The sequence below is a fragment of the Triticum urartu genome, chromosome 7 (assembly GCF_003073215.2).
Source record: "Triticum urartu cultivar G1812 chromosome 7, Tu2.1, whole genome shotgun sequence".
NCBI lineage: Eukaryota > Viridiplantae > Streptophyta > Magnoliopsida > Poales > Poaceae > Triticum > Triticum urartu.
In genome coordinates this window covers 124,581,822-124,597,587 of record NC_053028.1, presented here as the reverse complement: position 1 = coordinate 124,597,587, position 15,766 = coordinate 124,581,822, and positions in this window count along the sequence as shown.

Sequence of the window (15,766 nt, the reverse complement as noted above, 5' to 3'; positions counted from 1 at the left end):
TGCTTCCGATTGACAGCTAGCGAGGAGCAGCACGCAGATCCGTCCCTGCGAAAAAGAGGCTCACAATTTGTTAGGCACAAATATGGCATGCCCAGTCGCTTGCGTTGGGTGAGCCAAGAATATACCATTTTCTTGTTCTTCGCACAACTTCATCACGGATCATCAAATCTCTCAAAAATGATACGATCCAATGGTTCTTGCCATGGCAATTACCCCCTCCGTCTGAAAATACTTGTTAAAGAAATGGATAAAAATAGATGTGTCTAAAATTGAAATATGTCTATATACATCTATTTCTCTGAAAAGTATTTCCGGACAAAGGAAGTATATGTTACAAGATAGGTCTTGAAACGAATTTTTCCATTGCAACTATTATTAGAGGCATATGTTTCAAAAATTAATATTTCCATGGCAACTGTTTATTACTTTGTATATGTTTTCAAAATGAAAGATTGCCATCGATACTTCACATATGTTTTATAAATGAATATTTGCCAAGATGCGGATTTTGTGAACATGGTTCCATACGTGCCCCTTATTGAATAATAAGTTCAGAAGAAGAAAAAACTAGAAAAAAAAAACAAAAGAACACTTTTTTTTTTGTAATATGCATAGTCAACCGGTATACTCGCGTATGAAGTTTCACCAATAAATCACAACGGTGGTAATCTAGGCAAAAAGAGAAAATCGAAGCTATATAAAAAAAACACTGTTTTGTTTACCCCAAAAAGACACTGTTGATGAATAGTGTTGTCCCAATTGTATTTTTTTCACCAACAATACCATGGGATTTAATACTTTCCTTAACTTCACACATGAGTAGAATAGTCGACTAGGTTTGATACATCACAATTTTCATTTTTTTATAACATTCTATTATTTTTGTGTAAATTACTATTCACATGTGTGTGTGTGTGTGTGTGTAACCATGTTCACCTTTGTATTGTACAATGACAATTTTTTGTGTGTAGTTATTTTTTTTCTATTTGATCATGGCAAATTTATTGTGTACACCATGGAAACTTAAAATTTGATGCCATGTCAGCTTAAATTATGTCGCCATGGCAAAACAATACAAATGCTTTTTTGGTGTGTATCCATACGTATGAAGTTCCTATACATGTGATCCATTTTGAATTTAGAATCACATCCACTTTTATATGTTATCCCTAAAATTTTGCAATCATGTATGCGTGGTAGGTTTATTATTTATAGTATGGTGAATTCATCAATTAACGCATGACAATTTTGTTATTTAGAGCATGACAACTTACATGTGTTAACTACGTACGTGAAACCATAGATATGCAGTACTTGTACTTTTTTTGTAACATGGGAGCTATTTGGTGTTAGATATATATAAATATATGAAATGAGTTTTACATGTTTTGTGGCAACATTTATCATCTAGACATGGAAATTTTTGTGGTAGTTTATTTATTTTAGAGCATAGCTAAAAAAATTGTGTTAGAGAGATATAAATATATGAAAAAAGTATATGTTTGTGGCAAATTTTATCATATAGACACGTCTATTTCTATTTGTTTTCCATGCATATGTATTTTGAAATCCTGACTATGTGGTACTTTTATTTTTAAAAGGGCGACAATTTTGTAGCTAATTAAGTCAAATGCAAAATATCAGCTTGTGAAGACCTGGTACTTATGATGCTCAAGTTAGGCCTCTTTTGGCCCATTTTAGGGAGAGGATTGGATTTGGGGTCGCGCTGGGAGATATTCGAGCTTGAACAAAAGCGTATTCGCGTCTAATGATAATTATTTACTACTAACTCTATCTTGGTTTATTAGCACCCTCTCATATTTTGGGTCAATATTTGAATACAGATTTAGCTAGCAAGATATAATTCACATGTAATAAAAAATAATATCATCGAAAACTACTTTAAATATGAATCTATCAATATAATTTTTATGGCATATAATTTCTGTATGGTAATAAAATTTAAGGTCAAAGTTTAGTAGTTCGTGTTGTAGTGTATCAGTGTGCGTGACAGATCGGTGGGTCCCTGCAAAAAAAAGACAGATCACTGGGGTTACTGTGATTGTAACCATGTGTCTCAGCCCAACACGCGTAGTTGAGTATTAAAATATTGGATAGAATTGTATTAACCAAACCTTGCTAATTACTCCTACTAGTTGTAGGTGTCATGAGTGGTGGGTCGCATTTTTTAGTGACCACGGATCCGCTCCTCTAAATTTCCGCATTTGTAATGTATCACTGATGCACATCTATTAAGGTAACCATGTCATTCACTCTTTGCAGCAACTACAATGTGTCACACCACGCAGTGAGCAGAGAAGTGACTACCGTTTACTAAGTGACAGTTATGGGCTGATAAGAAACTTACCATAGAAGCAACATGTAGTGCGGGTTGATTCAGACGAAAAGCAGGGGCCTCTTTGCAAAATGCCGTGCGCTGACCGGGTCGGCACCCACACGTCCATATGGCGCTATGTGATTCGTCAGGACCAAATTTGCAAAATACAAGTTCTAGGACCAAACCAACACATTTGATGCAAGTTGTAGGACTCGTGATGCTTTTAACTCTGGCACTTGAAGATCCATCCTTAATTTTACATATTTGAAGGCAAAATATAAGAGGAACTGTAAACCAGTCAACACTACGCGATAAGGAAATTCCGCGATGCGCACATGTGTTCCGATGACCTTCCGCCATGGAACTCGCCGTTTACCGCTGCTGCAGCGTCGGCCTGCGAAGTAGATCGCAGGAGCAGTGGCTACAAACTCGAGCAGCTACCCGGCCATGAACGAGCTAGCTAACAAGCTCCTGATGCATCTGGCTACGAACGCTAGCTAGCTAGTAAGGTCCTCGATCCATCCGGCCACGAACGTTGAGGGAGTAGCTAGCAAGCTCCTCGATCCAGCCGGCCATGGAATAGCTAGCTAGCTCCCGGATCCATCCGGCAACAGAGGAGCTGGCTCCTGGATCGATTCGGCGACTACCATGGACGACGGGAGCTGACTATGAACACAGGCGAAAGGAAGAAAAAGACACGGGAAAGAATATACGCCAATATTCTTTTTTACGTGTCTGTTATGCGGAGTCCGCGCCAGCCTGCAAAATCGTTTTTCACGAACTGCAAACGCGTTTTGCGGGCCGACAGGATGCGGGGTCTGCCAGAGATGCTCTAAGGGTGCTTGGAGCAAAATAGTTTTTCTACCGGAGCCGGTACCTACCGATGGAACATCGCCCGTTCACTTTCTTCCTCTGAGATTCGTGCCAACTTTTGTGTATAAAGTAAAAATAATTTAAAGTCAATTACACCACTGGTGCCACAACTTGTCACGAAAAGTCAGTTTAGTACTAAAACTTATGAAATACATTGAACTGGTACTATAATTTGACTTTGGCATGCATATACGACGCAAATCATGTTTCTACACAAACACGGTGCTGATTAGGCGCACCAACGTGGCATGGAGGCCGCTGTCAGCGACTGGACGTGTGCCTACTATTTTGTGAAAAAAGAACTTGTATTTTATTTCATGAAAAAGCTCTTAGTATGGCCCATATTTTTCTCATAGATGGAGGCTAGTATTGTGCAAAAATTGTCGCCCTGTGCCGCCAGCCAACCAATACACCAAACATCATTCCTTGTGGTTAAACGATACGAAACTCATATAACCATTCTTTGTAATTGTGTGTTAAAATAAAATAAATTCAAAAATAGCAATGAACACTTTTATATACTAGATATTTTTCTTTAAATTATGAACATTCTAAACTAATATTAGGATTTATTAAAAAAATATTTTTTATAAATTCCTAAAAAAAGCAACGCAGCTGGGTGGTGTGGTGGCCACTCACACATGATGACTACTCTCTCCGTTCCTAAATATAAGTTTTTCTAGAGATTCCAACAAATAACTACATACGGAGCAAAATAAGTGAATCTACACTTTAAAATATGTCTACATACATCCGTATGTTGTAGTCCATTTAAAATGTCTAAAAAGACTTATATTTAAGAATGGAGGGAGTACATGTCGCTGCTTCTAATCCCAACCAACTATTTTTACATTATATTGAATATATATTTTTTAAAGCATGAACACTTTTATATACTACTTGAATATTTTGTTAAAACTGTGAATATTTGAAAACTTATTTAAGAATTTAAAATATATAGGAAAATAAAAAACTTTCTTAAAGCAGGAACACTTTTATACACTACATGAATTTTTTTAACTATGAACATTTTCTAAGTTATATAAGCATTTATTAAAATGTATAAAAACATAAACACTTACTTAAAGCATGAATATATTTTGATATTACATTAATATTTTGCTAAAAATGTGAACAATTTTAAACTTATATAAGAATTTATTGAATATATGTTCTTATTCAATATGCAAATTATTACATGAACAACTTTGTAATTCATAATTTATGATATGGATAAATGCTAAACCCATACATGGTTATTTTATAATGTAATTTATTATATATATTATTTATAACATGGTATTATAGTTTACATATATTCTATAAATTTCTGAAGAAAAAGGCACAAAATGGGATGTAGGGACTGCAACCCGCTTAATAGTCAAAGAATATATAGGACCAGCATCCAGTTATTACATAAAATGCCTGAGAGTCAGGTGGTTAGCCTTGCGCTGCTGTTATCTACAGGTTGGCTGTTTGAGTCCCTCGCGCGTAGCAATTTTTCATTTTTTTGTGCGAAGCTGACAAGTGGACACTTAGTCCCTTACGGCTGTGGCATACTATTTTTTGTGACAAACAAAATTCGAGGTTTTTTTCAAAATAGCAGGCGACACGTCCACTTTGCCGTCTAGTCATTGACAGCAGGCCTCATGTCATGTTGGCGTGCCTAATCAGCACTTTGTTCGTATAGAAACGTGATTTGCACCGTATATGTACGTCAAAGCCAAATTGTGGCACCAGTTCAATGTATGCCGCAAGTTTTAGCACTAACTGATTTTTCGCGCTAAGTTGTAACACCAACGGTGCAATTGACTCTTTAATTTACTATGCAATACAAACAGTGGAGTGAGATTTATGGCAGCTTTAGCTATGAAAGAGAGTGAGTCAGAAGAAAAGGACGACCCCATGTGTTCTCTCTCCCCATGCAAAATTGTTGCATTTTGTATATTTTGAATGCTAAATAACTTATGAACCAAATTTCCGTTTGTGAATTTTTTTGTATATTTGAATTCACAATGACATGACCTTTAAAACAAGACCGGTTTTGGAAACATTATGACTAGTTTGAATTTTACTGTGTCAATCAGTTTCACATTAAAAAAAGGATTTCAATCATTTAAAAATGGATTTCACTCGTTGTAAAATGCCTATTTCACACATTAGAAAACACATATTTTAGTCAATTCAAAAACTTGTTTTCACTCATTTCCTGAAGCCGATTTCAATCATTTTTAAAAAACTCATTTCTTTATATTCAAAAAACCAATTTCACTCATCTGAAGAAACAGATGTCACTCATTTCAGAAAAATAATTCCACTCTGTTGAGAAAACATATTTCACTAAGTTGAGAAAACATAGATTTTAGTCGTTTAAAAAACAGTTTCATTCATTTCTGAAAGCCGGTTTCAATCATTTCAAAACACACTCATCTCTTTATGTTCAAAAAAACAATTCCACTCATCTGAAGAAACCGATGTCACTCATTTCAGAAAAATAATTTCACTCTGTTGAGAAAACATATTTCACTAAGTTGATAAAACATAGATTTTAGTCGTTTAAAAAAAACAGTTTCATTCATTTCAGAAAGCTGATTTCAATCATTTCAAAACACACTCATCTCTTTATGTTCAAAAAACCAATTTCACTCATCCGAGGAAACTGATGTCACTCATTTCAGAAAAATAATTTCACTTAGTTGAGAAAACATATTTCACTAAGTTAAGAAAACATATTTCAAAATTGATTTCACTCAATGCAAAAAACAGATTTCTAAAAAATCGATTTCACTCCATTTAGGAAAGGCATTACACTCATTTACAAAAGATATATTTCACTCATTTCAATATATGATTTAATTATACAAAAAACATATTTCACGCATTTATTAAAACATATTTCGCTCTTAAAAAACTAATTGCACTCATTTCTGAATATATTTCACGGATGGATTTCAAACATGTATTTCACTCATTTAAAACAAATATTGTCACTTCTTTTTCTAGTTACACTAATTCCACTAATATTAGTAAACGATTTCACTCATTTATAAAAGATACTAGAAGAACGCCCGTGCGTTGCAACGGGGCCACATTAAGTTTAAAAGTTCAATATCAATTATGTTAATATTACATTTAATATTCTCATACATATTAAGTGACATTGACGACCTTTTTTACCATCAAATTCTCACTCACACACCCTCTCCCTCCCTCTTCCTCACACTCTCTCCCCCTCTCCCTCACTCGGGAGGTGGGACGAAAATAAACCCGAAACGAAGACTACCAACTGAGACATTAGGAGTAGAGATCATTTAGTTGATAAGAATAAATAGAAAACGGTGTTAAAAAGGAGAACATATTAGAATACATTGAAAAACCAAAAGGACGATGTAAAAGGGGATTCGCCCTGCCCCCGGGCCTTGCCACCGAACCGGCTCAGCGGTCCAGTCCTCGTGCGGTCGTCTTCTCCTGTTCCCCGAGCCGCGTCGCTACAGAGCCGGGCTCCCGCTCGACCACCTCACTGGCATCGACGGGGAATGGATAAGGGTGACGCCCTTCCTTCCCTGCCCCCATGGCCTCACTCCTCCTCGACGCCCCCTCCCAAATCCACTTCTCCTGCTCGCTCGCTTGATCCCGTCGATCTGGACGAAGTCAGACGCCACGGCCACCATGACCGACCCCGTCCACATGGCCACTGCCCTCCCTGCGGGCTAGGAGCTTGTCGAGGAGCTCCGAACGCCTTCGCTACTTCGTCTGCGCCAACGAGATCAAGTCCAGCACCCCTGCATCGACATCGCTGCCGTCTTCCTCAACCTTGGGCCACCGTGACATTGCCGTTCGATCCGCGCCGCCCTGAGCTCCCATGTCTTCCCCTAGGGCGCCATTGACACCGCCATGACCTCCTCTTGCCTTTCCCCTGTTTCCCCTCTCGTTTGCTCTCGTTAGGTATTTCGCTGTGGCCGAGAACCGCCGTCCGCCATGGCCATTGCAGGGGTAGCCACCTGGCTCCTCGGATTGACCACGTGGCACATGCCCGCTCCTATGCACGCCCATGCCCGAGCCTGCCGCTCTTCTTCCGCGCTTGCGGGGCCACTCCCTCTCCATGCCCACGCCCGTGCTACACCGTGTCGGTCGCACCCGCCGCTGCCTTCGTGCTCGCTGCAACCACCGCACCACCGTGCCCCGCGCGACACACACCCTGGCCGCGCGCCACACTCTCGCTGGCTGCGCTCGCCCCGTCTGCTGCCGCATATCCATTCGCTCTCCCCGCTGTCGCGCCCCTGCCTTGCGCCGCCTCCAGTCGTGGCCATCTTCTGTCGGCCGCCCCCTCAGCCACGCCGGCCGCATCTCTGCCCTCCAACGTCGGCCGCTCGCCTCGCCTGCTGTGTGTTGCTTCCTGCTGCTATGCACTGCTCTACCGCTGGTACGCTGCTGCGCCATGCCCTCGATACCGCCGTGGACAAATGTGGTAGAGGGATTGTTAATGGAGTACGAGAAGGAGGTGGCGGAGAAGGTGTGGAGAGGCAGGAGGTCTGGGGCGGTGTCACCTGGCTGTGGTGGAGGTGTTTATGCGAGAAGGAGCCATAGTGGAAGGAGAGATCACAATTGGAAAGAATCGCAAAAAAAAAAATCATAACCCGAAGATCTCAGTTCAAAAAAATGCTAATATCGATGGAGGGGTGATTTCCTTCAATAGGTGGAAAACATAGGAAATATTGGTTATTATCAAGGAAAGGTAAAAATTTAGGAAAGTTAGAATTTTTGAACTGATTTCTATGCAAATGGGGTTTTATTGTTTGGTAACGTGATATCAGTACCTGTCCGTTTGTGACGTGTCTGATTAGGAAAGTTTGTAAATGTTAAGAAACTATTTATTGGGAGGAAAGTTATGACGTGTCTGTTATTTGTTTTCTAAAACAAATTTCACTAATAAGAGAAATCGATTGATTTAGATACGTTAGGAAAGTTAGATTAAAATGTATTATTTGTTTTTTGAAAATCTGTTATTTGTTTCCTAAGACAAATTGAACCAATAAAAGGAATCGATTGATTTGCATAATTTAAGGAAGTTAGATTAAAATGTATTATTTGTTTCCTGAAAATTTGATATTTGCTTCCTAAGACAAATTGAACCAATAAAAGGAATAGATTGATTTGCATAATTTAAGGAAGTTAGATCCGTGATTGCTATACATTAGGAAAGTTCTGGTTGTAGTAAAGAGTGGAGAGAAAAATAAACCGATGAACCAGGGTGGGAGGGGGTGGTGGGAGGAGACATGAAAAAAAATCAGCGAAAATAAACCGCAGACCAGGGTGGGAGGGGGTGGTGAGAGGAGAGACGAAAAAAACCCTGCGAAAATAAACCGCGGAGACGATTCACCAACTCGTTCATTAGGAGTAGAGATATTTCACTCATTTCACAAATATCAGTTTCAAACTTTGAAATAAGCAGTTTCACACATAACATAGAGTGAAGTAAGTTAATTGAAATGTTGAAAATTAAATGTATTTGAAATGTATCCAAAATTTATCTTGTTCTAAAGGTCTTGACACCCGGAGATCAAATATATAAAATATTTCACATAAGTAATTTTGGTTTAAGAAATATGAACGGTTGAAAATGTCAAATGAAACTTAAATGGTACCTTTGTTATGGGAGTCAGAGGAGAGTATGCCTGAGCCATGCATGCATCGTACTGACAAAAAGTGCTCACAAGAGTTGACAAGACATTTCATATATGGTGTTGTTCAATAGAATACAAAGGAATACTAGTATGCATGTAGACAGTGTGCGTCTATCTCCAAAAATTCAAGGGTGGATTTAGCACCGGTACATACCGGCTCCGGTAAAAAGACGTTTGCGATGATTGGAGGGCGATAGACGTCGGACTCTTTAGATGTTTGCTAGAAATGTTTGCTGGCCATGTCGGTGATGAGCGTGAGCTCTCCCAAATTGGGGTCAACTTGGTAGACGAAATAATCGCTATCCAGCGGGCACAAGACTTTTTTTGCTGGGACATGACCGGAGGAGATGGCGACCCGAGAGAGGATTAGGTCGCCGACGATGTAGAGGACACGGGGGGTTTCAACGAACGCGGCCTCTGGGCAGTGCACCCACAGCTTGGATGGTTGTGGCGGGTGGTTGGGGGAAAAGGACGCCTTGATGCTCAGGCCCTTACTCGTGAAGCCTGTGGCGGTCCTCTCGTTGGACCGGTCGTCGATGTAGCCTTTGGCAACAGTAAGGAGCCATGCATGGTGGCCTGCGTTGGTTGCCATAGGGACTGTGCCGGGTGGTAAGGGGCTAGATCGGTCTGCTGATGGCGGCTGGGGCGAGGAAGGGGAAAGGGAGGCTTGAAGTTCGGACGCTGCTACGTAGCGGCGCCACACCAGAGACTTTACGTGCGGCGCCCACTAATCGCTCCGGTAACCCTCATGCATCCTTGGGCGCGTGACGACAGCGCGCTTCGTGTTGGGCCGGCCCACATAACAAAGGTACTGTAGCAACTGACGGCTACTTAATTAAGGTCCGCCGTAATGTTTGGCACTGTACCGCCTGGTTTTTAGTCTTTTTTTAGTTTCTATTTTTTAAATGAAATGAAATGTTTTTGAAAACATGAACCAATTTGCAATTTCTATAATTTTTGTGTACTAAAATTTTCAGGAAAAAATGAACAAAATTTCAAAACATGAAGCTTATGAATATTTCTAAAAACACAAATATTTTGAAATTCTAAGCATTTGTAATGTGCCAACAAAATTTGAGAAGATGAGGATTTCTTCAATTTGAAAAAAATTGGAAACGGGTTTTTTTTAATAATTTTTGAGGAAATTACTAACATTGGGAAAATGTATTTTTTTAAAAAATAAATAAATTTTATAATATATTTTTAAATCCTGAACAAATTTTAGAATTTCTGAATAAAATATTAAAAAATGAATAGAGTCTGAAAATGAGAACATTTATTTAACTTTTCGAATATTTGCTGAATACGCTAACATTTTGTAAAGAAATGACATATAAAAAGAAAAAAAGATGAAAATGGGCAAACCAAGCCTCTTTGGGCGATCGCATGGTTTGTTGATCCTCCTTCATCGTCACACAATTGGGTTGCATATTGGGCTGAGTATGCTGGAGCGTCTTGTACGATTTCCGCCATGTTGGGAAACATTACATGAGAAAATAAAAAAAAATCTACACACATGCAATGATCTATCCATAGAGATACATAGTAATGAGGGGAGAATGTGTCTACGTACCCTCGTAGACCGTAAGCGGAAGCGTTTCTCAATGCGGTTGATGTTGTCGAACTTCTTCGCGCTTCAACCGATCAAGTACCGAACGCAGGGCACCTCCGCGTTCAGCACACGTTCAGCTCGGTGACGTCCCTCGCCTTCTTGATCCAGCAAAACGTCTAGTTAGTAGATGAGTGATCCTCGCAGGGCTTCGCCTAAGCACTACGAAAATATGACCGAGGGTGTAAAGGGTGGAGGGGGGCGCCGCACATGGCTCGGCAATTGTCTGGTGTGTCCTAGGGGCGCCCCCCCCATATATATATATATATATATATGAAGGTGTATCCAATTGTTTGCTTAGGGTATCCTATGAAGATGCACTTCTCTGATTTGGGTTAGAGTTTATCAGGCTGAAGCCTTTTGACATAAGTGTCGCAGCCCAAACTTTAAGAAACGACAGCTTATGTTTTCTTATCAAACCATAGTTCATACGGTGTCGTCTTAATGAATTTAGATAATGCCCTATTTAACGTGAATGCAACTGTCTCTAATGTAGAACCCAAAACGATAGTGGTAAATCGGTAAGAGACATCATAGACCACACCATATCGAATAAAGTACGGTTACGACGTTCAGACACACCATTACGTTGTGGTGTTCCAGGTGGTGTGAGTTGTGAAACTATTTCATATTATTTAAATGAAGGCCAAACTCGTAACTCAAATATTCGCTTTCGCGATCAGATCGTAGAAACTTTCTTTCTTGTTACGATGATTCTTCACTTCACTCTAAAATTCTATGAACTTTTCAAATGTTACATACTTGTATTTCATTAAGTAGATATACCTATATATGCTCAAATCATTTGTGAAGGTCAGAAAATAACGATACCCACCGCGTGCCTCAACACTCATCGGATTGCATACATCGGTATGTATTATCTTCAATAAGTCATTGGCTCGCTCCATTGTTCCGGAGAATGGAGTCTTAGTCATCTTGCCTATGAGGCATGGTTCGAAAGTATCAAATGATTCATAATCAAGTGATTTCAAAAGTCCATCTGCATGGAGTTTCTTCATGCGCTTTACACTAATATGACTTAAACGGCAGTGCCACAAATATGTTGCACTATCATTATCAACTTTGCATCTTTTGGCATCAATATTATGAATATGTGTATCATCACAATCAAGATTCAATAGAAATAGACCACTCTTCAAGGGTGCATGACCATAAAAGATATTACTCATATAAATAGAACAATCATTATTCTCTGATTCAAATGAATAACCGTCTCACATGAAAACAAGATCTGGATATAATGTTCATGCTCAACGCTGACACCAAATAACAATTATTTAGGTCAAAACTAATCCCTAAGGTAGATGTAGAGGTAGCGTGCCGACGGCGATCACATCGACCTTGGAACCATTCCTGACGCACATCATCAGCTCGTCCTTAGCCAATCTTCATTTAATATGTAGCTCCTGTTTCGAGTTACAAATATGAACAACCGAACCAGTATCAAATACCCAGGCGCTACTACGAGCATTAGTAAGGTACACATCAATAACATGTATATCAAATATACCTTTGTTCACTTTGCCATCCTTCCTATCCGCCAAATACTTGGGGCAGTTCCGCTTCCAGTGACCAGTCCCTTTGAAGTAGAAGCACTCACTTTCAGGCTTGGGTCCAGCTTTGGGCTTCTTCCCAGGAGTGGCAACTTGCTTGCTGTAACGCCCTCGATGCGGCTATAGCTCCCACGTGTCGAGGCACGACTTAGAGGCATAACCGCATTGAAAGCAATGTCGCAAGTTAGGCAATCTTCACAACATCCAATGTAATATAGATAATAAAAGGGGAGATACATAGTTGGCTTACACTCGCCACGTCAATCAAAGTATATAAATAGCATTACAACATTCAAACACTCATGGCCCGACTACGGCGCCAAAATAAAAGAACAACCCAACATGCGACACGGTCCCGATCACCCCAACTGGGCACCACTACTGATCATCAGGGAAAGACACGTAGTAACGGCGTGAGTCCTCGTCGAACTCCCACTTGAGCTCAAGCGCGTCATCTGGAGCGGAATCATCAGGCCCTGCATCTAGTTTGGAAGTAATCTGTGAGCCACAGGGACTCAGCAATCTCGCACCCTCGCAATCAAGACTATTTAAGCTCATAGGTAAGGCAAGGTAAAATATGTGGAGTTGCAGCAATCGACTAGCATATATGGTGGCTAACCTGTTCGCAAAAGAGAGCGGGAAGAGGAGGAAAAGCGCGAACGAGTAACTAGAGAACATCCTGCGGCAAGCATTACTCCAACACCGTGTTCACTTCCCGGACTCCGCCGAGAAGAGACCATCACGGTAACTCACACTGTTGATTCATTTTAATTAAGTTAAGGTTCAAGTTATCTACAACCGTACATTAACAAATTCCCATCTGCCCATAACCACGGGCACGGCTTTTGAAAGTTTAAATCCCTGCAGGGGAGTCCCAACTTAGCCCATGACAAGCTCTCACGGTCAACGAAGGAATAGACCTTCTCCCGAGACGTTCCGATCAGACTCGGTATCCCGGTTCTACAAGACACTTCGACAAGTTAAAACAAATCCAGCAACACCGTCCGAATGTGCCGACAAATCCCGATAGGAGCTGCACATATCTCGTTCTCAGGGCACAATCGGATAAGCAATCCGTACAACTAAAACCAGCCCTCGAGTTTCCCCGAGGTGGCGTTGCAAGGGGCTCTAGGTTGGACCAACACTCAGAGGAGCACTGGCCCGGGGGGGTTTAAATAAGATGACCCTCGGGCTCCGGAAACCCAAGGGAAAAAGAGGCTAGGTGGCAAATGGTAAAACCAAGGTTGGGCATTGCTGGAAAAGCTTTAATCAAGGCGAACTATCAAGGGGTTCCCATTATCATCCAACCGCGTAAGGAACGCAAAAAATCCGGGAACATAACACCGATATAATGGAAACTAGGGCGGCAAGAGTGGAACAAAACACTAGGTGAGAGGCCGAGCCTTCCACCCTTTACCAAGTATATAGATGCATTAAGATAACAAGATAATATAATGATATCCCAACAAGTAAATAATGTTCCAACAAGGAATGGTCTCCAATCTTCACCTGCAACTAGCAACGCTTTAAGAGGGGCTGAGCAAAGCGGTAACATAGCCAATCAACGGTTTGCTAGGACATGGTGGGTTAGAGGTTGAACATGGCAATTTGGAAGGCATGATAAGCAAGTGGTAGGCATCGTAGCATAGGCATAGCAAAAGAGCGAGCATCTAGCAAAGCAAAGATAGTAGTGATTTCAAGGATATGATCATCTTGCCTACAAAGTTGTCAGAGTTGACTGGATCCTCGAAAGCAAACTCAACGGGCTCCTCGTTAGCGAACTCGTCTCCTGGCTCTACCCAAACAAGACAAACAAGCAACAAGGACACAATCAACCACGTGCAAAATCAAACAACATGATGCAAAAGATGGTATGCTATGCGGGATGCAATATGTGATGCATATGCAAGATTTGACAAGGAATGAATGAACCTGGACTCTACTTGGAGACCCAAGTGTGCCACTGGAAATATGAGATGAAATCGCTTGAAAACGATATAAAGAACGCCGGAATCGGAGTTACGGTTTGGAAATGGCAAGCGATTCAAATATGATCACGTTCTGCGATTTACAGCAAGTAGCCATCTAAATGCAACAAGATGAACATGCTACAGTACCCAAACATGGCATCAAAATACTTGGCAGGGATCCATTCATGATGCTTAACAAAAGACTAGCACTGAGCTACGTCCAATTCATCCATTTCCAGGTTCAAACAAGCATGGCAAAAATGCATTTGGCAAACAGATTTCAGACTTAGTGAAATTAACACTTGTCTGGAATTTTAGATCAGATAGCACTCTTTGGAGCATGAAAACAATATGCTACGGGACCTGAACATGGCAAAGTAAATCATGGCATGGAGCTACTCAAAGATCTTAACAAAGTCCCTTAGTTACCTTGAGCCAAAAGGGATCGGAAAATACATTTGCAAGCATGTGAACATGGCAAAAACATAATCAGTTCTCAGACTTAGTGAAAACTGGAGCATGCTGAAACAGATATCAAGTAGGCATGTTTACGAGCTCGATGCACTCACTACAGAGCAAGTCATGACAATCTAAGCATGCACCCATCAAGAATACACAAAATACAAGCTAGACATGGCAAGAACAATAGCATAGCATGCACGGATCAACTACAACATCCTCGGCAAAATTGAACAAGTAGACAATCTGCCCAGATTCACGAAATGACAAAAGTAGAGCTCGATTGACTCAAGCTAGGGTGCTCCATAATTGCAAATAAAGACATGGATGGATAGAGCACTACAGGATTAACAAAACATCCTTAATGATCATCCTCAAAAGAGGCACGGATCACTAGGAAACAACATGAACATATGGCATATTGAGATAAACAGATCAATGACTTAGTGGAAATGCTAAGTCCCTGAAAACAGCATTAACGAATGCTCCACTTTGCAAGCTTGTGCTAGTCACCACACACATCACAAAAATACATGGGTTGCACCTCTGGATAGATGGCAAAACATATAACAAAACTCATGAAGAGCTCAGGGGCATATCATGCACACAATAATCATGGCAAAAATGACAAATATCTAATTGGAGCAGCAGATCTGACAATTATCTCAAATAGCCTACTTCTAACAGCATTTCGGGCATCAAGATGAACTCAAATGAAAATGATGCAATGAGATGAAATGATGTACTATCTGAGATGAACATTTTGATATGCTATATGCCCGAAACGGAGCTACTGATGCAAAGTTATAGCACGATGAACATGCCAAAATATTTAGGGTTAGGGACGGAAAGTCAACCGATCCGAAATTTTAGATCTAGATCCGGCCGACGCGGTTTACGAGGTTCGCCGGAAAATCATTGGGGCCGCCGGAGTTCGTCGAGGAAGAGGCCGGAGAGGCGCTCCTGGGCCGGTTCTCGCCGGATCCGGCCGGCGGGGAGCCGGAGTGGCGGCGGGGCGGCGCGCAGGACGCCGGGCGGCGACCGCGCCGGCTGGTCGGCGGCAGAGGCACCGCGGCGGCGCGGCGGAGACGAGTTGAGGCGGCGGCGCGCTCCGGCCGGGGCGAAGGAGGCGCGGGCGCGGCGGATCAGCGGCTGGGCCGCGGGGGCCCGCTGCGGGCCGGGCGGGCCGCGGCGGTGGGAGGAGGCGGCCGGCCACGTGGCGTCTCCTGAGTGGCCGGGCGCGGCGGCACGGGCGTGTC